A 25,948-nucleotide genomic window follows, 5' to 3' on the forward strand; every position below is an offset into this window, starting at 1 on the left:
GTATGTGTATGGATGGTGCTGCCTGGTGCAATATTGCTGTTGAAATGTTCATGTGTGTGAGTTAAAATGACATGTGTGTCATGGAGTGTGATGCCGTGTCTGAAGTTAAACATTGCCACTCATGTGAAACTGTCATGTGTGTATCAGTCCATTGTACAGTGCCTTGATGCCTGTGTTTTATTTCTCCCTGTCTGCAGCGTCAACTGAAGAAGAGGGCAGAGAGGGTGCTGTGGAGCACAGCGGCAGGGATTGTCCCGACAGCTGGAGACGCAAGGCCCGGCTCCCCTCCCAGATTGTTATCTCGTCGGGAGTGAAGAGTCTGGTGCCGCATCCCAGGCCGCAGCTGCTGAGGGTAGGTCCAAGAGACGGAGGTTGGAGGTGGACTCCTTGGCAGCAGAAGGGGCAGCTGAGACCCCACAGGGTCCGATGGAGGAAGATGGCATGGAGTCATCCAGGTTGGTGGGGGGGTTTGGTGGAGGAGGAGGCCATGGAAGGGACACACATGGGGTCTGGAGGTGGGGATTCCACTGGTGCTAGTGGTGCAGTGCAGGACCAGGGACAGGAGGCAGCACAGGCTACCGCGGAGGTGCCTGTGTGCAATCCTGTCCCTAATCCTGTCACTGCATCATCTGGCACCAGCAGGGATGCCTACGTCCAGACCCGTTTTCAGGGAGGGGATGAGCACACAACAACTGGCCTTCCTCTCCCTGCGGACGTGGCTATCCGGGACCGTGTCGAGCCTGTCCTGGCCGGGATAGCGTTGCGTCAACGGGGCATTCAAGGTGACGTGCAGTCTTTTCGTGAAGAGACTGCATGTCATCTCGGGTGCCTCTTTGACCACGTTGACCTGCTGGGACGGGTCACCAGTGCTGGATTCCTCCGTGTGCTGGACCTCCTTGCGACCCCCTCCTCACCTGAACCCCCTACGCGCCAGACGTCCTCCATGCCATCTTCCCACCCATGTATCACCTGGGTACCCTGTGGAGCTGCCTCTGACCCTGCGGCCAGACTGGTGGAGGACACATCCCTGCCACAGTCGGGAGTCAGACGTCCAGCAGGGGTGACCACCTCAACAACTGCGCCCCAGCCGGAGGAGGATGTGCAGGCAGCAAGAGCCAGGGCACAGGCAGAGGCACAGCAGCAGCAACAAGGTGGTAGGCATCATGGCTCGGGGCCTTCGACATCAGAGGGGCAGGCATCGGCCAGAGGGCAGGAGGACCCAGGACTGGAAGTGTCTTCCGTGTGGCAGCGGTTAGCCATGCCATAGATGCGGAGCGGCAGCGGGCAGAAGAGGCATGGCTCATGATGGTCAGGGCGGAGAACTCCATGCGGAGGGCCCTGAGGTGGGCCGATTGCCTCGAGGCAATTCGCAGGGAGGAGAACATGTCGTCCCTGCGAATCCTCGGGTCCATGGAAGAGGACCACCTCCAGGACATTGAGCAGGAGTTCGATGATGCACTGGCCCAGGACATCCAAAAGTGAGCCGTCGGACTAGCCCGCCGCCCTTGTAAATAGTTTTTAGAGTTAGGTTTCCGTTTTGTTTTCCTTTTATTTGTGATCAATGGACAATGCCACACAAATTTGTATATAGTTATATTTTTAGGTAGTTTGTTAGGTAGGTTTCATTTGTTTGGTTGGGATCATGGACCCTTTACATCCTTGGACAATGGATTGTATATAGTGTCATCATGTATTCATTTTTTTTTTGCATTATGGATATGGAGCAATGGATTAATTTTTCTGGACAATGGATTGTAAATAGTTGGACTATGGATTGATTTCTCTTTTTTTAATTATGAACATGAAGCAATGGAGATTTTTTTTCCCATTTCCTTTGGATTTGCGTTGTTGGAGGATGACTTTGGACTGTTTTTCGTGCTCATTTTTTTGGATTGGTTATCATTTTCATTCAATCATCTTTTTCACATGCTTTTCCTTTCATGTTTCATATTTTGGTATGCTTTCATTTCATTTTTGATTTTATGTACATAATACATTTTCATTTTTTAGTTCCTTGTGTGGGATTCGCTCATTGGGTTGATGCATGTGAACATGTGGGTTTACACAAGCAATGCCAACCAGTGTATGTGTGTGACGGACATGGGTTTATGTACATAGTTGACTTTTGGTTTGTGTCATGAGATCGGCATTTCACTGCTGGGGGTGCGGGTGCAGGGGGACATGAGTGGGGGCCTGCTGGCAGGTGCCCCTCCGTGCTGGGGGGTGGGGTTGCATGAGGATATGAGTGGGGGCCTGCTGGCAGGAGCCCCTCAGTGCTGGGGGGTGGGGGTGCAAGGGGACATGAGTGGGGGCCTGCTGGCAGGTGCCCCTCAGTGCTGGGGGGTGGGGGTGGGGGTGCAGGGGGACATGAGTGGGACATGAGTGGGGGCCTTCTGGCAGGTGCCCCTCAGTGCTGGGGGGTGAGGGTGCAGGGGGACATGAGTGGGGGCCTGCTGGCAGATGCCCCTCAGTGCTGGGGTGCGGGGGTGCAAGAGGACATGAGTGGGGGCCTGCTGGCAGGTGCCCCTCAGTGCTGGGGGTGGGGGTGCAGGGGGACATGAGTGGGGGCCTGCTGGCAGGTGCCCCTCAGTGCTGGGGGGGTGGGGGTGCAAGGGGACATGAGTGGGGGCCTGCTGGCAGGTGCCCCTCAGTGCTGGGGGGGTGGGGGTGCAAGGGGACATGAGTGGGGGCCTGCTGGCAGGTGCCCCTCAGTGCTGGGGGGTGGGGGTGCAGGGGGACATGAGTGGGGGCCTGCTGCAGGTGCCCCTCAGTGCTGGGGGGGTGGGGGTGCAAGGGGACATGAGTGGGACATGAATGGGGGCCTGCTGGCAGGTGCCCCTCAGTGCTGGGGGGTGGGGGTGCAAGGGGACATGGGTGGGGGCCTGCTGGCAGGTGCCCCTCAGTGCTGGGGGGTGGGGGTGCAGGGGGACATGAGTGGGACATGAGTGGGACATGAGTGGGGGGCTGCTGGCAGGTGCCCCTCAGTGCGGGGGGTGGGGGAGCAAGGGGACACAATTGGGGGCCTGCTGGCAGGTGCCCCTCAGTGCTGGGCGGTGGGGGTGTAGGGGGACATGAGTGGGGGCCTGCTGGCAGGTGCCCCTCAGTGCTGGGGAGTGGGGGTGCAGGGGGACATGAGTGGGGGCCTGCTGACAGGTGCCCCTCAGCGCTGGGGGGTAGGGGTGCAGGGGGACATGAGTGGGGGCCTTCTGGCAGGTGCCCCTCGGTGCTGGGGGGTGGGGATGCAGGGGGACATGAGTGGGACATGAGTGGGGGCCTGCTGGCAGGTGCCCCACAGTTCTGGGGGGTGGGGGTGCAGGGGGACATGAGTGGGGGCCTATCATGACATGCATGAAACCAATGAGATAATACCACACATCGAAGTATGAAGAAAAACATGTATTAAACACAACATGAATGTAATCTAAATCCAACACACAACAATGGGAATAATAAAAGAAAAGCTGCATGTCCGTAAAAGAATAAAAAACAAGAAATCATAATCCAAAGAAATCCAAAAGAAATGGTGTCTAAAGTCACAGTCCAACAAAGCAAATCCAAGGGAAAAAAGAAAGTGAAAAACCATTGCTCCATGGTGAAAATAAAAAAAAAGAGAACAATCCAATTGTGAACTATGTACAGATGAACAATCCAGGGTCCATGAGCCCAACTGATGCAATGAAACCTATCAAAAATACTACCTAATAAAAAACTATATACAAAAACGTGGTGCATTGTCCAAGCTCAACCAAAATAAAGAAAAAACGAAAGGAAACCTAACACTATCGAACTATATACAATGGTGGCGGACAGGTCCAGTGGCTCAGTCTGTGGTGTTCTGGCCTCGAGGTCTCGCAGAGAGGCGCTCATGGCCTGTTCCAACTCCCTGCGAGTTGCCTCGAGGCACTCTGCCTGCCTCAAAGCCCGGCGCATTGAGAACTCCGCCCTGACCATGGTCAGCCGCACCTCTTCTGCCCACCGCCGCTCTGCACCTATCTGCTGGCCCAACCGGTGCCACACAGAAGACACTCCCATTCCTGGGTCCTCCTGCCCTCTGGCCGATGCCTGCCCCTCCGATGTTGATGTCCCCGAGCCATCATTGCTCCCACCTACAGCCTGCTCCTGCTGCTGCTGTCCATGTGCCGTGTCTGATGGTGCCTGCACATCCTCCATCAGCTGGTCTCCAGTAGTGGTGTCCACCCCTGCTGGGCCGCCGACTCCCGACTGTGGCAGGGATGTGAGCTCCACCAAGCTGGCTGTGTTGGTCGGGCAAGGTCCGCAGGGGGCCCTGGTGGAATCTGGGCCGGAAGACGGTGTGGAGAATGACTGGCGCATAGTCTCCACAGAGGAGGAGAGGTCCGCCAGAGTGCGCGACACATGTAGGAACCCACCAAACAGGACGGAGCCCATACGTTCGTGGGACCCCTCCTCCACAGGTAGTGGAGAGGCAGATGACATGGCACTCTCCCCTACCTACGGACAGGCCTGGGACGGGGCCTCCCTGCTGGTGCATGTTGGTGCAATCACAAGGTCAGGGACAGCGACATGCACAGGCCCCTCCGTCGTGACCTGTGCTGCCTCCTGACCCTGGCCCTGGACTGCACCACTTGCGCCAGTGGTACTACCCCCACCAGGCCCCATGTGCGGCTCAGTAGCGGGCTCCTCCTCCTCTGTGGAGACCACAAACCTGGTTGTCTCCACACCGCCGTCTGCCATTGGAAGCCCCTGTGGGGGCTCACCCGGCCCTTCCGCCACAGCCGTTGTGGCAGACGCAGCACCAGCCCCCTCGCTCCCGGATTCCTGGGAGGGTGGCTGGGCCTTGCGTCGCCGCCCAATGGAGGCATCCCCGCCGCTTGGCTCCAGAGTGCCGTCTCTGCCCTCTTCTTCACTTGACGCTGCATAGAGGGAGACATAGAACACAAGCATCAGGGTACAGTACATAATACCCTAGACAGGAAGCAATAAGACATGAGTGGCACTGTCAAATGTCACTTCCATCCTGTCATTCCACAACACATGGGTGAATGGACACAACACACATGCAGAAACAGTCCTGGCACCTGCAATCAACATCCATGTAGAAGGGCCCCTGTAAACCACGATGTTGCCTTCAAAGTCACATGCATCCATGGCGTTTCAAAGTCACACACACACTTCTCAGGCACACACACACACACACATGTGCACCATACATGTACATGACATCAGCCCCCATTCCTCACCTCCCCCTTCATGTCCAGAAACAGAGACAGCCATGCTTTCATGTGTGCATTCCGCATAGAGCTCCCAATGTTGCATTAAAGCACATGCACCAACCATGTAGTTCACACATAACTGTTCTCACATGCATGACCATGATGTCCCTGCACACACACATCCATACATGGCTTATGTCACACATACAGACAAGCATCAGACTACCAGCACACTGCAACATGCCCTGTCTCACACAGCAATGCTTGCCCACTTACCGCTCAACTCCAGATGGGTCTGCCCCCGAAGGATCTGGGCGTGGAGCGCTGGGCCTATGCATTCCAGGACCCTCATCTGGATGCTCCACCAGGACACCAACTTCGGTGGCACTGAAGCTGGTGGCCCTCTGCCTCTCTGGCTGGGCGTTGCCAGTGGTGCCAGATGGAGATGTGCCCGACATGGCAACCCCAAAGGCAGGAGTGGGTGGGCAACTGGGTCCTGGGGCTGGGCTGTGGAGCGATGGTATCCCAGTCGGGAGTCTTCTGTTCCAGCAGGGGTGGACACAGCAACTGGATCCCTGCAGATGGCTGATGTGCAGGCACCAAATAGCAGGGCACGTGGGCAGCAGACAGTCAGGCAGCAGCAGATGGCAGGTGGGAGCATGCTCGGGGCTCTGGGGGGCAAGAAAATGGCCTTCAGGGCAGGAGCGCCGTCTTCCGTGTGTGTATGCGTGGCCAGCTTCATATGGAGTGATTTGGCACGTGAAAATAATTGCACGTCAGCGTGTAATTCGAGGAAAGGCCCTTAGTGCCTAAGCGTGTCTGTGACATATCGCACACGGCGTTGCCCTTTCGCGTGTAAAACTTCACGCGAACCCCAGGAATACATGTACCCCACTCGCACAGGGCCCTTTCTCGTGTAAAACTTCACGCGAACCCCAGGAATACACGTACCCCACTCGCACAGGCCCTTTCACGTGTGAAACTTCCCGCGCACCCTCGTAACACACGTACCCTGCTGAATCGCGTGTGAGACTTCCCGCGAACCCCAGTTGTACACGTACCCCACTCGCACAGGCCCTTTCGCGTGTGCAACTTCCTGCGAACCCCGTAATACATGTACCCTGCTCCAATCGCGTGTGAAACTTCCCGTGAACCCCCGTAATAAACGTACCCTGCTCCAATCGCGTTTGAAACTTCCCCCGAACCCCAGTTATACAGGTACCCCATTCGCACAGGCCCTTTCGCGTGTGAAACTTCCCGCAAAACCCAGTAATACACGTACCCCACTCGCACAGGGCCTATTGTGTGTGAAAATTCCCACGAACCCCAGTTATACACATACCCCACTCGCACAGGCCCTTTTGCGTGTGAAACTTCCCGTGCACCCCCGAAATACACGTATCTGGATCCAATCGCATGTGAGACTTCCCGCGAATCCCCGTAATAAACGTACCCTGCTCCAATCGCGTGTGAAACTTCCTGCGAACCCCAGTTATACACGTACCCCACTCACACAGGCCCTTTCACGTGTGAAACTTCCCGCGAACCCGGTAATACACGTACCCTGCTCCAATCGTGTGTGAAACTTCCCGCGAACCCCAGTAATACACGTACCGCGCTCACACAGGGCCTATCGCGTGTGAAACTTCCCGTGAACCCCAGTTATACACGTACCCGGATCCAATCGCTTGTGAGACTTCCCGCGAACCCCCGTAATACACGTACCCTGCTCCAATCACGTGTGAGACTTCCCGCGAACACCCGTAATACACGTACCCTGCTCCAATCGCGTGTGAAACTTCCCGCGAACACCAGTTATACACGTACCCCACTCGCACAGGCCCCTTTCACGTGTGAAACTTCCCGCGAACCCCAGTAATACACGTTCCCTGCTTGGTGTTTGTTGTTTGGCAGCCCTGTAAACTGGTCCAGGGTTAGTGCAGCCCTTTGCACTGGATTGGGGATTTTGATGGCTTTTCCTTGCGCAAGGGCGTTCTTGGGGGCGTAACTGGCGCTGCTGCAGGGTCGCTGCGCCACTCTGTGCGCCACAGCTGGTTTTTGAGGCTAAAATCCATGATGAATAAGCTGTGCGCGGAAATCGATTTTAGCGCATGTGGCTGGCGCAGACATTTGCACGTGCACACTGTGTGCCAGCCGCGTGCGCCACTTGTGCACGAAATTCTATGAATTACCCCCTTAGTTTTTGTGGTAAATTAAAATCCACTCATAGATCTCTCTTGCAAACTTGTATACAATGATCAAATGCATGTCTGTGGTGGTGATCACTCAACCCCATGTGCAAACCCCTTCGATGATTGATGATCAAAAGACACTCGAAGACCGACGGATGCACAATGAGAAGGAAAACGCAAGGCGCAGTTTGAAACCTGCTGACATTGAAGTAGGTGACACCGTCCTAGTGAGGAACCGACACCCGGAAGGGAAGCTATCCCTAAACTATGAGCGTACGCCCATGGGAGTAACCCGTGTCAACGGGTCCATGGTGACGGCCGCTGACCGATAGGGGACAGTCCCAAGAAACTCGTGCTTCTTTAAGAAGATTGCTGCAAGGGAACAATGGCAAGAGCCTGCTGTCGGAGTGTCTCCGGCTTGAGCAACATCAAGTGGGATGACTCTCGAAGAAGATACGGGAGACCCTGAACCGGAAGGACATAGCCCCGACACGAGAGAGAGGGGAAGAGAGATATCCCCGCCGAGAGGGTCGGAGATGTCCGGCCAAGTTCAAGGACTACATTATGGATCCGAGTTGAAGATGACCAGAAGTTGGGTTGTGACACTGTTATTGTTGCAACATGCACCTGTTTGTTTTAACATGCACCTGTTTATATGTAATGTTGACATCAAGTTACTGATTATATGTAGTAAATTGTTCTGTTATGAAAAATGAGGGATGTGACAGAGTCACTTGAGCACTGCGGCAACGTGGGCCATCGCGCATGCGCTATAATAAATGGACAGACGCGTGAAGCTCAGAGTTCGCCGGGAACCCGTACAGACCAGACCTGTGTCCCACATATGATTGCAGGTACAGGAGGGGAGGGCCTGGTCATGGGATGTCCCGCGGGCATATTAAATAATACAACAGTTACCAAGGAGGAGTTTTTTTTAATACAATTTGATGCGATTGTACATTTTAAAGAATATTTGTTCAGCAACACTGGTCAGCACTATTAGCCACATCGTCAAGTAACTCATCTACATTGACCAGAAAACTGGTCCACATTGACCCAAAAAACTGGCCCACACAAGCATTTTGTATTTTTCGTTCGGCCATTGGCCCATTGCCCTATAGGCCAGTCCGAGCCTGGTGGGGGAGAAAGAAAGAAAGAGCGCTACAGAGAGAGAAAGCTGAAAGTTATAAACAGATGCCTACAAAAAGCTTATTACCCCACTGAACTATTTATCTTACACAAGTTAATACCTCTAACTTGTTAAGTGCCGCATTTCTATATCCAAACACGTGACTATGTGAAGTTTCTGAAAATACATTAAAGTGAAAGAATCCGCATGAGTGAAGGTTGTTCAGTCTGTGAACAAATATGATGAAAAACAAAAGTGACATTTTTTTTTTTGCATTTGGGCTTGGCCATCTGACAAAAAACAGAATAAATGGGGAGATGGCGAGAGGCGAGCCCAAATAATATAAGTGATTCAGAAAAAAATAAATGTGCGCCTGCATTTTATTTCCGATTCACATTAGTTGTTTGTTTGGAGACATTACCATGTCACCGAGAAAGAAACCCAAAAGGTACCCGGATGAACTAGGGGAGGGGGTGGTTTAATGAGTATGCATCCTATCAATGGAAAGAACAGTGGATCCTAAGAGACAGCATGAATATCTGTAATAATTGTTTAAATACAGATCATTTTAACATTTGTGAAGCTCTGTAAATAATAAAAGATTCCAGTACTGAGTTTGCAATTCTGGTGTCAGCATCTAAAAATCAGTGATTTTTTCGTTCAGTACAGACATATGCCTCCCTTAGGCACTACTACCAGAGACTTTAGTGTCATCTGTGATCTAAATAACATTGGGGGCCCATGGCTGAGATATTTGTGACTGCTTGTAAATGCTAGCACATTGATCTGTAATATCAACAGGAAATGCACATATTTCTGTATACACATGCACAATGTGCGTGTGTATTTCATTTGTGTTCTGATTTGGTTGATTATGCTTGTTTGTCGTAGGCGACTCAGCAGGTCGACAGGCAGTACTCACTTCTAATGGCAGAGGTGTTTCTAACTCATCTAAGTGAGACACACACTCTCTCTCTCTCTCTCTCTCTCTCCCACTCTTCTCTCTCCCACCCCCCTACCCCTGCCCCCACTCCACCCCACCCTCTTCCTGAACGGTGGGGTGGAATATCTTTGGTAACCTTGCTGGAGGCCCACTAGGGACATCAGCAGAATGGGCATCACGGGCAGTCTCTTCACACCCATCTCAAAATCCCTACTTCCCAGCTGATGAAGATGCTCTTGGTGTAATCCGAGCAGTATCAGGATTTTATGGCTAAACTTTGCAGGAATTGACTTACTTATAGTAGACATTTCCTTTCTCTCACTTCCAGCACAATCTGGCTGGCCTGCATACTCGAAAGGGGAAGGGCTTGCTCCTGCAGTGCGCTGCCTGCAGCCACACTGCACTCTATGCATTGCAGCCCCGTGGCTGTACTTCCTTGAGAACTGATTTTTCTGGCACTGTTGGATTTAATTCAAAGTTAATACTAGTGCCAATGACTTGTACAGGGACACTCCCTCTCGCGGTCCAAGGAAAAAATCCCAAATGCTTAAAGAATGGAGTGTCACAGTGCAAGAAAAAGCACAGCTTTATTAAACCAAATGGCCTGGAGAAAGACAAACAGCCTGAACTGAAAACCATCTAAATTTGCCACTTCCGGTCTACAGTATAATGACATCACATTTTGCTGCCCGACATAAACTGCATGCCCTTGATTGGTTGGCACTTGTCTTAGTACATTTTGATGAAACCCCCGATACTGATTGGACAGTTGTTTTGGCGTCAGTGCAGGCAGTACCACCTCACCAAGCCTTACCAAAGAAAATGTGAGTGGGCATCAGCAAGGTCAAAGACATTGGGCCTCATTCCGAGTATGGCGGTAGGGGGGTTAACGGCACCAGTAAGGATGCCGGTGCCGTTAACCCCTACCGCCACATTCCGAGGTCCCTTAGCGGGTCCCACCAGGCACGACTGGTCTAACCAGCTGTTCTTAGCGGGACGCATTAAGGGACCCAGCTGTTCTTAGCGGGACGCATTAAGGGACCAGGGAGCAAATAACGGGCCCGCTGTTAGCGGGCCCGTTATTTGCTCCTTCCCCATTCCTATTGAGCCCTATGGGGGCTCGAATGGGAATGCGGAATGGTTTTCTGAATGGGGATTTACTGGCTCCTCCAAGGTTGGAATGACCCGGTAAGTCTCCATTCAGAGAACCCAGACCCAGACCCGGGTTTGGAGGCAGCCATGGTGCTACTAGCACCATGGCTGCCTCCAAACTCAGAATGACCCCCATTGTTGCATCTCCTGGAACACCCAGCCCCCTCCCTTGACTGGTTCCCAGGTCCCGTGCCCTTCTGCACCTGCTCAGCTACTGCCTCCCCAGCTCCCTTCTCACGCCATGCTGCCAGTTTGGTTTGAAAAAAACTTAAAATCTACTGCTGTTGAAAAGGAATTCCTGCTAATTATTTGTTCTGGTGTAGCACTTTTATTTCCAGACGAACTGGCCTGTGCTAATTGGGGATGCTGCTGCTCCCAAGCACGTTTCTTATTTGCGAAAATACTACTCAATGGCCTGCTCACCCCTGCAGCCTTGTCCTACTCAATCATTGTGTATTCATAACTTTATCTCCAGGGAACGCACCTGCCGTCTGGAGTGTATCTTAAAGCCCCTGAGAAAAGCTTCCCTTGCAACAAATAATTGGTTTGTTTGGCATCCCTTTCCCTCTTGACCTTTACTGTTTGTGCTCTTCTGCTCAGCAGCAGAAATAAACTCTAAAACATGAACCTGCCGTTGTCTGGAAAATGTGCAGCTTTTAGCCTGGGCCTGTTAAAACATGGCCGCTGTCTTGCTCACTACAATATGTAACAATTTATGTTTACTGAAGCTACATTATAACACTGCTCTCCCCACCTACCTACCCAGTACCTAACATTGCTCGTGTACTAGCCTAAATACCCCATGCAACTTATAGTTTTACGTGTGTGTTCATCAGCGCAGTGCCAACTCCCTAATGCGTGACACTGTTGCGTGCTTTCTAAATGCACGGTGACATCACCACTACGCATGGCCCATTCTCACTATCGATCATTCCCTGTCCCTCAGGTCTTCCCTCACTACTTCCTGTGCGCCCCCCCTTCAGCATGTTAGATCTGCATCTGCTGAGTCTATGAAGTGGTTAACAAAAACAACACAATTACGTTTGCCCCGGCCGCAAACTGCAAGCTCCTCTGTTAACTTGTATTAATTTACCCTGTATGTAAATACAGGTGTCTTATATATATGTGCTTTCGGTAAGAATCCACCCCCTGGCTGGTGGGTAACTGTGTGGAGTGAGTGGCACTCTCAGTCCTCTTGTTCTGTGCTATGGTGGACATGCCATTTACCGCCCCACTTAAATTAAAGCAAACTTTGTGTCGACATCTCAGGCATGGTCATGCTGACCCTTGCATATAAAAATACACTTATTTCAGTGAAAGGGGAAAAAAAAGTATCCTTTAATTGTTGCTTATCTTAGTTTCCCGAAATTCAGTCTTTCTTGCATGACTGTCAGTGGCAAGATTCAGGGAGCGTCAAGCAACGTCTATGACAGGAACAAGAGTGAAGCAGTGGCGCCCCCAGACATTTTTCATAGGGGTGGCCTGACAAGGCCACATGAAATTTTGGGGTGGCACACCAAAACAAACACATAACTGAATTTCAGGAAATCTATTATGGTGATGTAGTATATAGTCCAGTTGAAAACTATGTAAATATGAGAGTTAACGAACTACATATTGATATAATCCCGTGTATTATTTAACAGTTAACTGATTCATTTATCTGGTCCGCATAGACTAATACCCGTACCACATTTGAGCATGCACATAATCCAAAAATACAGCCCACGCAACACCAACCTGTGCAAATCCTTATGCTACAAGCAAAACACCACACACACACATACATCAAAAGAAAACTAAATTATAAGAACACTTGGTACCACTAATAGGGAATTTGCATAGTTTATCCTCTTGTATTCATGCACAGCCCATTCAAAGACCATAGTACAAAGATATATGATATGCCATATGTGCAACTAGTCATTGTGAATTCACTAAACATAACACAAAAAACATACAGAAGTTACATGTTGCTACCGCACCAGGAACAGCCCAGCCAAATCTGAGTGGCTACTCAGGCAGCTGTACTTAGTGCACACGGTAGGTGTGGAGCCACTAAAGATCCAGCCAGCAGAGAATGTTCCACGTGGAGTAAATATCGTGGAAGAGAACAGCTGAATTATCCTGTTTTGTGGAAAGGGAGAATTGCAGAAAAGGAACACAGAATGGCGAGTCTGGGAATAACACCTCCAGCCAAGTTGTTGGACAGTCCGGGAGAACCAGAGTGGGAAGACTAGTTCAAGTTTTATTTACTAGCAATGGGTGGCAACACATTTTCGGATGGACCCAAAGATACCATATTAATGAACTGCTCGTGCAAAGAGGCAGTAAGCATTATTAAGAATACCCCGGATCCACATACAGCAGCAGAAGGTATAAAAGCAGTGGTGACTAAGAAGAACAAAGCTCCAAGTGCTTGAGGATGTTCATCAGTAGGAACAAGCTTCAAATGTGCTCGTTTCCTGTATAAAATCATAGGTCACATGGTGTCGGACACAGATTGTTCAGTAATAAAAGGGGTGTGTTGGAAATATAGCAGGAGAGGACAGTTTGCTAAAGTGTCTCGATCATATTATTTACGGAGGAAGCAACCCGGCCAGAAAGCTCGAGTGAATATAGTGAACATGGACGAAGCAAGAGAATATTCTATGGTGGTGGTCAGGGGAGTATCCAGCATTGCAAGAGTGGGAGTGTGAGCCACTAAAATGGGCCTGCTTCTTTCCCCCCAAATGCAGTGTGCGCAATTCCATACGGTCTCATTCGCGCCCCCAATCCGCCCACACATGCCCAATCTACTTTTTTGGTAACATTAATGGCAGATGGCATTTTAACACATAACAAAAAAAAAGAAACTTGCAGAACCATTACAGATGAAGTTAACTCATCTATTAGAGGTCTGTCCAGGCGCTCTGGGGCAAAATACATGCAAACCTCCAAATATGCATATGAATTGCACCAACAGAAATGACTTCACAGAAAAGGAAATTTCGAGGAGTATCATCAGTCTTTGATACTTGGAGGCACCATGGACGTTGTGGGATGTTTTTATCCATGCATCCGAGCCCTACCTCAAAACTGTGCAGTACTGACATGGAAAACATCATGATGGCCAGAGCTTCCCAGAAAATAAATAGGAAAATGCATGAAGAATAGGCTGCCACTCATTTTTGCCGATGTTATGGGCACAGAAGGGCACTGCCTAAAACCACCATTGGACTACCCACATAGTAGTCTGAAACCATTGGGAATGGCAATGCTGATTGCCAAAAGCAACCTAGAATTGTGGGGAATTCATTTTCTTAAATCCCAAAAATGGGTGCATTACCAGTACTCACCACTATCAGAAAGCCGGCGTTTTAAAACAACACCAGACATTTGTGTAAAACTGAATAAATGAACCCAAATCAGGCCAAAGAAAGACTTACTGAGAGGTGGATACAATGTAAAGTTATATTCTGAAGTGACTTGAAGGTTTATAACAAGACTGGCTGAGCTGTGGATTTCAGCAGTTTAACTAAATTTGGACTGAAAGACACTAAAAATCTAAATGTTTAAAAGAAATGAGTGACCTACTTTTGAGTGTCACATAGGTTGCAATTGTTTAAATGTCATAGTTTGAAACTTAGAATCAGCATTCTAGCTGCATATGTAAAAATGGTTAGTTTTATTTGAATGCAGAAAACTGGGTAACTAAAAGTGACATTAGCTGGGGCCTGGCTTAAGGAACTGAATTCTGCCCACCAGCTACCCCCGACAGGAGATGAGACTTGCACAACAGCTGTGTTCCCAGGCCTAGCTGCCTTTTGCTGCTCCCACCAAAAGGGATATGACACTTCTCTGATTGAATTACCTGGGCTCTGCAGGAAATTGAACAAAGCCCTGTCCTGACTCAGGCAAATGTTTTATTATGGGGGCCGTAAAAGTGGCTTCCTCCTGGAAGGAAAGGGGAGGAGCACTGCCTGTGAGAGCAAGCTGGCTTGGCAGAACTGGAAAAACCAGAAATTCAACCTTGTGCTGGGGGGAAACCACACCCCTTTGGGGCCAGAACATAACTCTAAAAAGATGAATAACTCATAGTACGGACTTGTCATAATTATTTAAATGATACCATAATTCTTGTGATTTTTCTGCCCACATTTTAAGAGGTTTTTAGAACCGGTGGCATGATCTCGGGGCAAACTAGCAGTTAAGAGGGTATTACTTAAAATGTATGCATGTTAAAAATCTGACAATTCATCAAGTAATGTCCATACTCCTTGCGCACATGTGTATAAATTTGGGGTAATGTCCGATATTACAAAACCAGTTAAAAAGTGCCAATGTTGCCATTTCTGAATGCAAGCTCCCAAGAAGAGCAGATTTGGACAGGGTATACCTCCTGTGATATGTGATGGGTGCATGTAATTTTAAACAAATGTGTACCTGTGCAAATATGTCTTTTGGGTCAAAATATAGATTGTGTGCAATTTGACAGGGGTGGGTTCTCTGTACCATGAACAGACCTCATCATGATGACATGATGACACTTCATTTCATTCCCCCAATCAAGGGGAAGAGGATGAAGTGGCCAGTGACAAGTGGAGAGGGGTAGGGCCTAGGAAGCTAGCCTCTCCACCCACTTTCAAAACACATAAAAGCAGACAGTCAGGACAGATAGGGACATTCTATTCCATCTGCTGCGGGACGCTCTGCCGGGAAAATCCATACTTTACCTCCATCAACCTCCAGAGAGCCAACATAGAGGCTTCAATCTATCCACCTTCAGAGACCAAGACTTTACTTCAGAATTTGTAGCCGAGAGGTCAACTACAAGCTAAATCCCTCTTTAGCAGGCCTCAAATCATTGCCATTATCACAGCCAGGCGAGCTGTTTGAATTCTTTGCAAGAACTCTTGCCATTTGCCAGAGAGCAGTGTTGTATCCAGAGAGAGACCAGCTGAACCGGAGACCGCTGTATCCGGACCCACAGACCTGATCAGAACCAGAGACCCAGACCAGACCAGCAGAGTAGAGCTGACCCCGACGCTGTGCGCAGAGACCGTCCGTGGCGAGTGAAGAAAACCTGACCAGATCCGTGGCGAGGCCCATTCTATTTCTAAATATATTGTGAGTACCTAGCAGAACTGTGCAGAACCAATCTCTTAGTTAAAATAATATAATTCAATCTATTTTAATCTAACCAGAACTGCCTCCTAACTGTCACCTGTCATTTTGTAAAGCTGTCACCTGTCATTTCTAGCTGCTAGCTGTCACTTGTCACTTTGAACTTTAAAATTTCAAATCTGAAAAACGACCTTTACCATATCGCTCATACCTCCGTGACCGTTTGTCTTAGAGACTTGCAGTAACTTTCCTCTGAAAGCTGGGAATCTTGGCTTTTCAACGAACCTAGAACCGCATTCCTACCCCCTATACTTTTGCCGCCATCGCGAAAAACGCGCTCGTGAATTTTACTGCGATTTGCAATTTCTCCACGTGTGAAAACAGCAGCTTCCTTGCTAAAAATTCGTTTGCCTCTTAAGAACCATCCCTGAATCATTGCTAGAGTGAGCCTGGACTAATATTAACTTGATACCACTCACCCTGAACCTCTAGAGGGAATTAAAAGCATTTTAGCATATTTTTCACTCCATTGCCAGCACATATAAAAGCATTTTAGCATATTTTTCACTTCATTGCCAACACATATAAAAGCATTTTGGGTCTGTGTTTCAAACTTCTGTAGTCTAAGCTTGCTGGGGTGAACTGAATTACATTTGATTGCATTTCTGAGAACTGTGTGCTTTCCTTCCATTTCCTTGCATTGCATAAAAGGGGGGGTGAATTGCCAGAGAAAAGTGATTACATTGTTTTGTTGAAATCATATTGAGTATTTTCTGTATTGCATATTTCATTCAACATTACATCCATCTGAACTTATATAAAGTATTCTCTACCACCTTATTCTTCTGTTCCTATTCACAAGTGTGCTAGTGCCAGACTATTCATTATTGATTACTGCTCAGATTAAGTGTGATATCCAATTATTAATTATTATAAAGTGTGATATATATATCTATTGTTTAAATTATCAAATAAACCTTTTAAACTTGCAAAACAGAACTACTTCTTGGCTCAGTGGGCTCAGGGGGATTCCAAGAGAGGGGTGTTATATAGGGGTAGTCATCCAGAACGCATGAACTGGACATAAAGATATATCAATAAGGGTTTTCATTCAGTATTCTAGACGAGGTGTTGACTTAGCTGTAGTGTTGAATTGAATCCTCTTACAACGTGCATTTAGAATACGTTTCCATAAGCAAGCACTTGCAACCACACCAAAAGATATCCACATCATGACAGCTCTGCTGAAATGGAAAGAACTGTACACATGTTTGTATTAAGTAAAATTCATATCGTCGTTACAGAAACACTGTTTTCAATTCAACAACAACCTTTACCTTTGCCGATGGCAAACCGATGACGTAACCACTGGCCAGACCCTTCCCAATTGTTTCTAAAAGCCTTTTGCACACAACAACCTACATGCAGCCGAGCCGAGGATGCAAACCCGGAAATAAACACAGCCTGGCTGGAAGCGCGAGACAATCCAGAAATGCGCGCGTCCAGGCTCAGGCTGTGTTCATTCCCAGGTGCGTATGCCGCCATTTGACTTAGGCCTGTGGTCTGCTTGTCTGCGTTTCTGCAAGATGATTGCCCGTTCACATGTTCTTGCCTTTCGGCTTTGCTACATGTTTAGCAGCTGAGTGGCCTCTCATGTTCTGAGGATCTAGGTATGCACGGTGGGCTTATTCCATTACTTGTTGATTGTGGGAAGCATTGCAGGATAGTGGCTGTCATGGGTAGGCATTCCATGCAAAGCCATGTCTGCAGTGAAAGCAAGGCGTGTTTCCTGCAGCCATCTGTGGGTGGAAGTACACATTCCCAATTTTGAGACGTACTTTACAGATGTTCCAATTTTTAAATGGAATTTAATGGAATTGCTTTATCCCTCTTATATATCTTAACCTGTGTTTGGGTCAGTACTTGCTTATAATCATGCATCAACAAACATACATGCAATTTTCCTAGTACATGCAGACGTGGCGTGGTTATAAACATTGTTTTATAGTGCTCTCAGCATCACTGTTTGGTTCCAGTTCTGAATTGCTTTCACTTGGGTTCCCTACCCGAACCAGTTAAATAATTAAATATCCATTATCCTTCATGATGGACATCTGGTGCATATCTATATTGTTTGGGGGATAGGAAAAACTCTACAGTAAAAGGTACTTTTTAGTTTTCATGTAGTGCTTGATACAGGTTTTAAGTTATGTTGAATGCTCCCAATTGTGCCAAATTAAGGCATTTAGGACAAGCAATATAAGGTGATTTGCCAAGAATCACACACATTGCTTTAGTGGAGCTGGGATTAGAACTCTGGCCTCCATGTTCACACATCAATTTAGCAGCCCTTTGTTGAGTGAAGGTACACATAGGAGCAATCAATGCTGTCATTTACATAGGCCGGATGGATAGCTCAGGGGCATCTTGACAACACACATAGCAACACAGGTTCGAATCCTGGTCTTGCACTTAGAATACCTCTCTGGTGTAAAGCACTTCATAAAAGGATTATAAAGATACCCTGGTAACAAATGCTCCCCACAGTCACCCAGGGATCATTTTATTTTCCCACGGGTATCATGAATTCAGCTATGGTATACATTTTGTAGCTAGGTGTACAGGGACTTTCACTACATGTTGAGTTGTAGTATTCTTGCTGAAGAATCTTTATTGTCCCGTTTGGCAGGAGAGATGCAGTTTTCAGTGCTTGTGACTAATGGCGCATCCCCTGTTCAATGGGCTGAAAGTTTGCACAGCTGAAGCAATGACGACCTGCTTGATGCGTGTGCGTGAGTGATTGGGGGCAGAGGAGCATGGGGGTCTTCACTTTTAATCTTCCCTGCTATAGTCATTTCATAATATTTCCTGGTATGTTTTAAAATGATAGTTTAAAACCTGAGGGGGGAAGTAGTCCATGTGCCTGTGGTGCTTGTGGCATGCATGGGCCTATGTGTGGATGAGATGGCAAAATGGCCTTTCGCCCAGAGCAACAACAAAAACGTTCACTGCTACAGCTCCAGTGCTTATTCTCGTGTGCATTCTGTACTAACAATAATGCGTAGCGTGGAGTGAAGGGTTTCATGTTCATACATCTCTATGTAGTGGGCTGAGAGAAAGAGGGTGTTCTGGAAGGACAACGGCCTAAATTAAAATCTCAGCAAGTTTTTTGCTTGTTTTTTCAGAAGATAGAGGGACCCAACTCGAAAGAAAAATTTAACTAATTTAAGCCATGACTTGGAAGGAGTGGGGCCAGTCACTTTCCCTGCTCGTGCTTTCTCTCCCCCCCGCTCCCCTCTGTAGTCGCTGAATCCCCAGTCCACGTGCTCTTGCTTCCTCCCTTTCATTTGCGACCTCTCTCCCACATGTCTCTCTCGAATGATGCCTTTCTACTTCTCCACCTCACGCCCTCAATCAGGGTGCACTGACTGAGCATGTGAGATCAGTCATCAATGGGGGGCCACCATCATACGTGTCTCTCTGACCCCAGGCCGTGGCAAAAAAGCAAAAAAGAAAAATATTTTTTTTGCACCGAACTGTGCATGCTATTTGTCCATGCACAGTTCAGTGCGAAAACAAGTATTATTTGTTTTTGTTGCTTTATCGCAAGGTGGCCAATGGGGGGGGGGCAGCATTTTTATAAGGGTGGCTGTGGTCCCCTTGGCCACTCCCTGGTGGCGCCCCTGGAGTGAACGTCCGGAGATTTGCTTAAAACCCCTTATCTGCTGGGCTATTATGCTTGTCTATGCAGATAGGATGAGCATACTCACCCTCTGTACTTAAAGGTGTGTTGCTAGGCAACCATGGCTGGCTCAGCATGGGTGTAAATCTTACAACCTCTTTTCAATCTCATATTATAGAACAATACACACACAAGTGCAGGTTCAGCTCAGCAAGAAATGAACAAAAAGTACAAGTTTCAGGCGCTGGAGAAAAATAAACAACCCATGGCAGAATAGGCCCACACACATTAGGCTGCAAAATCAGTCTATAAAGGTACAACTTGATTCGGGAAATGGCCTAATTTCCAGGTGACCTATCTGACCCTGCTGATAGCCTCCTATTTACTCACGATCGTGTTGTCCAGATTCTGAAGACTCTGGTTCCCGATTGTGAGAGGAGATGTAATGTTTCCCCACCCCACCAGGGGAGGACTGGGAACAAAATGGGGCCCTGGAAATAATTTTAAAAAGTGACCCAATCTTACTCATTGTCAGCAAGGCCAACCCTTTCCTTATGAGAACATTTGGCAATAAAATAGGTTACCACACAAAAGAGGCCCAGGGTGCAGAGGCATGCTAGGAAACTTCCCTATAGAGCAGTCCACCCCTGCCTACACAGCAAGTTATTGGTTGTAGGACCGGGCAACGCCCCATCATATGATAAATCGGGGGACTTCGGGAAGCTTCACGATGACAAAATCAGCCTGAGGGGGTTCACTGTAGGTCAGGTGGGGACTTAGTTACTAGCGGAATTCCCAGGTGATTAACTGCACGTGATCTCTGCTCACTCCAGTGCAGCCCGGTAATGCTCATGGTCAAAGCTACACTACAAGGCCCATTAACTGCTGTACTTGGTGTGTTGCTGATGCTCCCTTCCTGACTCAGCAACTTCCCAAAGTGGGCTACATATGTACTCCCTTCTTCTAAATAACTGCATTAACATGGGTGACTTGTACTCTGACTCCTGTCTTATCAATTTTACAGATGGGGTTACCCGCGCATGCCATGTGTAGCACCTATATCCGTCGGCAGGCAGTTTGGTGAGCATGGTAGAAAGCCTTATTGCACTCGCTGACCGTCTCCAGTGCTGGTCAGTGTACAGGATCTTGCTGGGTCGGAGAGCCAGCATCAGATGTCTCACCAGACCTCGGATCCTGCCTGCCTCAACCCTGACAAGGCCTTACTGAGCCCCCAGCTCCGCTGAGGGACGCGGACTTCCACGTGGAGCAAGGCGTCTTTGTCCCTCAGTGAAGCTGGGGGCTCTGTGATCTAATCTGCTGTGTGCACACCAGCACACAGAGCAGATTACATCCAAACAAAATGAGCCATGATTTATAAAACACCCCTACTTTAAAAGCTCTGCAAGGCTTTTAAAGTAGGAGTGGTTTATAAATCGTGGCTCATTGCTTTGGACAAGAAGTTCGCAATGCTTCTGTGTTAAGAAATGCAGATGGATATTTTCATTCCGAAAGCACACAGAAAGCACCAGTTAGTTGCCTTAATCTATGCCCTCCTCCAGGCCAGTTCAGTTACATCACACAAAACAGTTTTACAACTAACTACATTATTTTCAGATGTTTATATTTAACACACCAAAAGGTGTTTTATTTTTGGTATAATGTTATATTGTCCTCATATATGAACCCTGCATTTGTGAAACATTGAAATTTAAACAGCTAACCTTTTCACACATTACATTTTGGAAGTACATTTTCAAACCCCAAAGGCAATATTCTTTCCTTTTGCTGAATTGGATTCTGGTATTTGTAGTCTCCCAATTAAATGGGGCAATTATGTCACAATTGTTCATATTTTGCCTAACATATTTCTGTAAGGATTTGTATATGGGTGTGAGTACCTTACTATGGTTGGTGTCGTTTTCAAGCTATCTTTATAAAGCAGAGTATTGTTTAAAGCCAAACAGGGGGCTGAGGAAGTGAGATGATGAGAGTGCAAGTGAGTCGTGAATATTTGCCCAGGTTGTGGCAAGAGAGTTTGTAATCCTGGAGACTGGAGCAGATATGTTTCCCTGATTGTGGCCATGTGCTGTTTTTTTGTGATTGAACAGTGTGTTTTTTTTCGGAGGGCAGAGACCACACAGCTTGGGTGTTTTGGAGACCGGCAAGCTTGCTCAAGTGTTTCACCCAGCTTGTCACATTCCCAGTGTTGTTGCTTACCCACAAGACCACATTAAAATTATATTCAGAACACATGTGGATTTTGTTTTCCTGGGGAATATTGCACTATAGATTGCTGGGTTTAAAAGGTGAGTACCTTCTACACTTTGCCAGAGTAGTTAATAAATCTCATCTCTCAGGTTATTTTACTGGTGATGGGATCCCAGAGCGATTTTAAAGTGGCAATGATACCATATTTTGGGTGCACCACTGCCATGGAAGTGATTTAAAGTGGAATTGATGTACAGTGTGGTGTTTGGAAAGAAGCAGTAAGAAAGAAACTATTATTTTTGACATTTCCTTTGAGCAGAGAACAAACTGCCAGCTCCGTGCCTTTGGAACTCAGCCTCATCGGAACTCCGCCCCTCCTCAAAACTCTGCCCCAACCCAGGCCCTTGTGGCATCCCCCTTAAAATTTTGTCCATTTCATTTCCACTAATGACCATCTCAGCAACTTTAACAAGAGCGGAGACCTGCCGCCCACATGTTTAATCTGTCTCAGCAACTTAACAAACAGGGGTGAACTATACACATGCTGTTCATGTCTCTACGTGCCCCTACTTTCTTAACATGGGTGGCCAGCACACGTGTAGCCCCCGTTTAGAAACTAGCAAACCTCTCTACACAGCTTTTGAGGTGAAAGAAATGCCCCTTCCCCCGTCTATGCATCCTTCCTGTAACATATCTTTTCAAGGAGCCAAATTTATCCCGTGTCTGGAACTAGCAGAAAGGAACCCCTGACTCTCCTCTCCATCAGAACAGACGTTACCAACACCCAGCGTGTCCAGAAATGTGTTGACATTAACGTGTTACATGGGTGTACTACAGCCACCTCGTTTTACTGTTTGTCAACTAAAGACGGCGTGGGGGGCAGAAAACCCTCCCATGCATCAGATCATATAAAATAATCCTCACAGAATTGGGAGAAGGTAAAACAAGATCTGATGAGTACCAGTCACGCAGCTGCTCTTTCCTTTCTCTTTCCTTTCTCTTTCCTTTCGATATTCTACATCACCCAGCACCCCTAATCCGTGCCGAGTTGTAATGATGACTTAGGCCGTAGCATGCAGGGACGTCATTTCACCAAAATACCAGGGGCACTGGAAGTGACATCACAAGACCCTTGGCCTCCTGATGACATCACAGGAAGTGATGTAATTTGACCCCAACCCGAAGTGATATCGCGGGAAGCGATGGAACACGACATTTCACTCGTTGACAATACAGCAAGTGGCATCACATAGCATTGTACACTACGAAAAATATGGTTACGAAATTACTATAATGTGATGTACATTTCATACAAGAATGGATCGCCATATGTATCGTTAAGATCAGTGTGTATAGGCCCATATTAGCAAATTACTGTGAATGCAAGCAGACAACTATGACCAAATGATAATGATGTGTTATTATATAGCACTTAGGGTTAAGCGCTTTATATAGAAAAAATATACAAGCAATATCACCCAACCTGTGTTGGTAATCATTTATCGACCTCAGAAGGATGAAAGGCTGAGTTGAGGCGTTTCAGAACAGACTAAATCAGTGACTCACCCCCTGAAGTGCACCTGAAATAAACCTTTAATGAGTCTAGCAATTATTGTATAGAATTCCAGAAAGACACATTATTTGGTATTCCTATTCTTTCTTATTTAGGGTCAATGCTGATAGTGTTAGACTTGTGGCACTCCTGTTCTTATTTTTTTTCTTTTTTTTTAAGGGGCCTAAACAAGAAAGCCAGCCCCTCCAGAAGTAAAGAGCCACCTGGTGCTGGCCACACCCCAGGAGCTTGCATTACGAATAGAAAAAAAAATTCAAAACCCTTTTTTTCCTTTTTTTTTAGAGGTCGCAAGGGAGATCTCAGAGGTCGCAGTTGTGACCTCTGGAGACCCCTAAATGGCGTCCCTGGTAGCATGTATGGCGGCTGGTCCAGCTTGCCCTTCTCTTTGACACATATTGGCCTGGAGGGTAACGGAAGGACAATTGGCAAGTTTAACTTGGGGATGTCTCTTAGGGTAATGGGATATATGCCGTGTGTAATGCCCATTGTGCTTCATGTTACCCAACAAGGACACGTCCCTGTTGCCAACAAGAACATACAATCTGCAAAACACTGGAGAGGGCTATTCATATGATCGTATCTGCCTTATTAATGGTAACTTAAAGCACAAACATCACTAGCATGTGTCTAAAGCGCATCAAAGCCATGGAAATGTGGGCGAGGAGCAGATAGGAAGCTGTGAGTGGAGACTGCAGAGAGAAGGTGAAGCGAAGGTGGCAGAAGCGGAGAAACAAACGAGACAGAATGGAATGCAGAAATATGGAGACCTTTCAGAGGGAGCGAAGAGAGAGACAGCCAGGGTGGAAGGGAGGGAGTGCAGAGAGGAGTGGGCCCAGGGAGACAAAATGAGAGAGAGGCAGCGGAACGTGAAGACGCAGAATGGGAGTGGGGGGGGAGAGTGAAACACCAAAAGAAACAAAAAGAAAAAAAAAAAGCATTCCAATACTTACCTTTCCATGCCTGCTGCCCTCAGCCAGGCAGCCTCGAGTTGCAGCAGCTCGCTAAGATCAACGGGCTGTTGCGGAATTAATGGAGGCACATCGTTGTCGCTGGGGCACTGCACAGCCCGGCCGTATTACAGGGGACTGCTCCTTTAAGGCAGTCCTCCTGAAGGGGATCCTCATGACAGGAAGTGACATAGGGGAAAGGGTTAAGTGGGGAGGAGCAGCGGGCACACTAGGTTTCGATGCCGGAGGTGCCCTCCCCCCGATAATGCACAGGCACAATCCCAAATCCATAGGCATAATCATGCGTGAACCACACCCAGGCTGGCTATCCGGATGTCATGTTCCCACATGATTTGATTATGTATCCTTCCCCCAAGAAAAGAGGGGCTATGTTCCCGAAGCCTACCGCGGAGACCCCCAGTATCCCAGTGGACCAGTCCATGCCTGCACCCCACATGGAATCAGTCATTCACAGCTATGTGGATAGAACAACACTGGTTCAAGAAAACCATAAAGATCCTATCATATTGTACTTATTTCTTGCATCTTAACTTTGTGTTGTAATGGAACCCTGGAGTGTTGTTCCCTGGCCAGGGTTCCACATTCCTATACAATTGGTGGAGCTCGGAACCTCAGAACTTTTCCCACTCCAAAAATGCTTCAAAGCCACAAGGTCATTGAAAATCAGGACTCTAAAAATCACATCTGCAAACAAGCAATTTGAGGAATTGCCATCTGGCAAGGGTGCAGGACACCAACCTTTGAGATTTTTAGTATACAAATTGAAGCAGGTGATTCCTTTTCCAAAAGGGTAATCTGCTAATCAGGTCCCCACTTTGTCGCAGCTCCATGCCAAAAGCATAGCACACTTGTGCCCAGATACAGTCAGTAGCATGAGCTGCACCACCTGCTCTGCTCATGGCACAAAGCAGTTTTAAAGTTTACAAGATGTCCAATCGAACACCGCTGTGACAGCAAAGTCACTGCAACACATGGGCGACATATAAGATATGTTCCCTGTACCCAAACTTTGACGATCATGAGTACCCCATAATGGTAGCAGGGTAATCTCTAAGAATAAGGCAATGATGTAGGAGCCCCTTTACTGAGAATACTATGTTCCATGGAATGTCTTCCACTCAGAAGGGTCTACAACCACGTTTTAGCTCACTGCACTCTTCACAGAGGAGAAATATATTCATTAGCATATCAGTCTGGTCCCACCCACAAGGGCAGTCCAGTACCGAAATTCTACACAACTCTGATCTAGAGAAGAATACCATCAGCAACTCCTAGCATGTGTTTTGGCCTTGTTGGGCCTCCTCAGTGAGGTGAAGCTGAGCCTCTCTAAGGCACAGTGAGTAAGGGGTCCATGTCTGGATAACCCTGGGTTACTTAGGGCGAACCCTCAAGTTTTACAAATTAGTCAGGAATGTGGGAATACCTCTACTGAGAATGAAAATGGGTCAAAAGCCCTGTTCTATGGAATTTCTTCACGCTCAGTAGGGTCTATGACCACATTTGTAAGATAGGCCCCATGTACCTGTAAAGACTGGAGGGGGGTTGTCTGTACTCCTGCCCTCTATATGGTACAGTCAAAGCACAGAGCACCCCAGCCAAGATTCTCTATTGTTGGTAGCAATGGACGAGCAATCAAGGATTAGCTCTCAGGAGGTGATGCAAGCTGGTTCTTTAGTACAGCGTAGTCCCCAAGCACCCACAAAGGAATGTCCAACACTATGTTAGTGAAAACACATTTCTTTATATAAATAAGGCTCAAGTAATGTACACAATCATAATAACACACTTTCTGCTCAAAGTAAT

At 47.8% G+C, this 25,948-nt stretch overlaps 1 protein-coding gene across 2 annotated transcripts in view; it reads right to left on the reverse strand.

Moving 5' to 3' along the window:
* Positions 1 to 24,281, reverse strand: part of LOC138511375 (uncharacterized) — a 116,311-nt gene extending 92,030 nt beyond the window's left edge. For both annotated transcript variants that reach the window (XR_011280611.1, XM_069626998.1), the window contains exon 1: positions 24,128 to 24,281. The gene's annotated coding sequence lies outside the window, so the exon portion shown is untranslated. The remainder of the gene's footprint in view (positions 1 to 24,127) is intronic.
* Between the last annotated feature and the right edge of the window lie 1,667 nt (positions 24,282 to 25,948).

This window comes from Ambystoma mexicanum, chromosome 6p (assembly GCF_040938575.1).
Source record: "Ambystoma mexicanum isolate Mex_15411 chromosome 6p, UKY_AmexF1_1, whole genome shotgun sequence".
Classification (NCBI taxonomy): Eukaryota; Metazoa; Chordata; class Amphibia; order Caudata; family Ambystomatidae; genus Ambystoma; species Ambystoma mexicanum.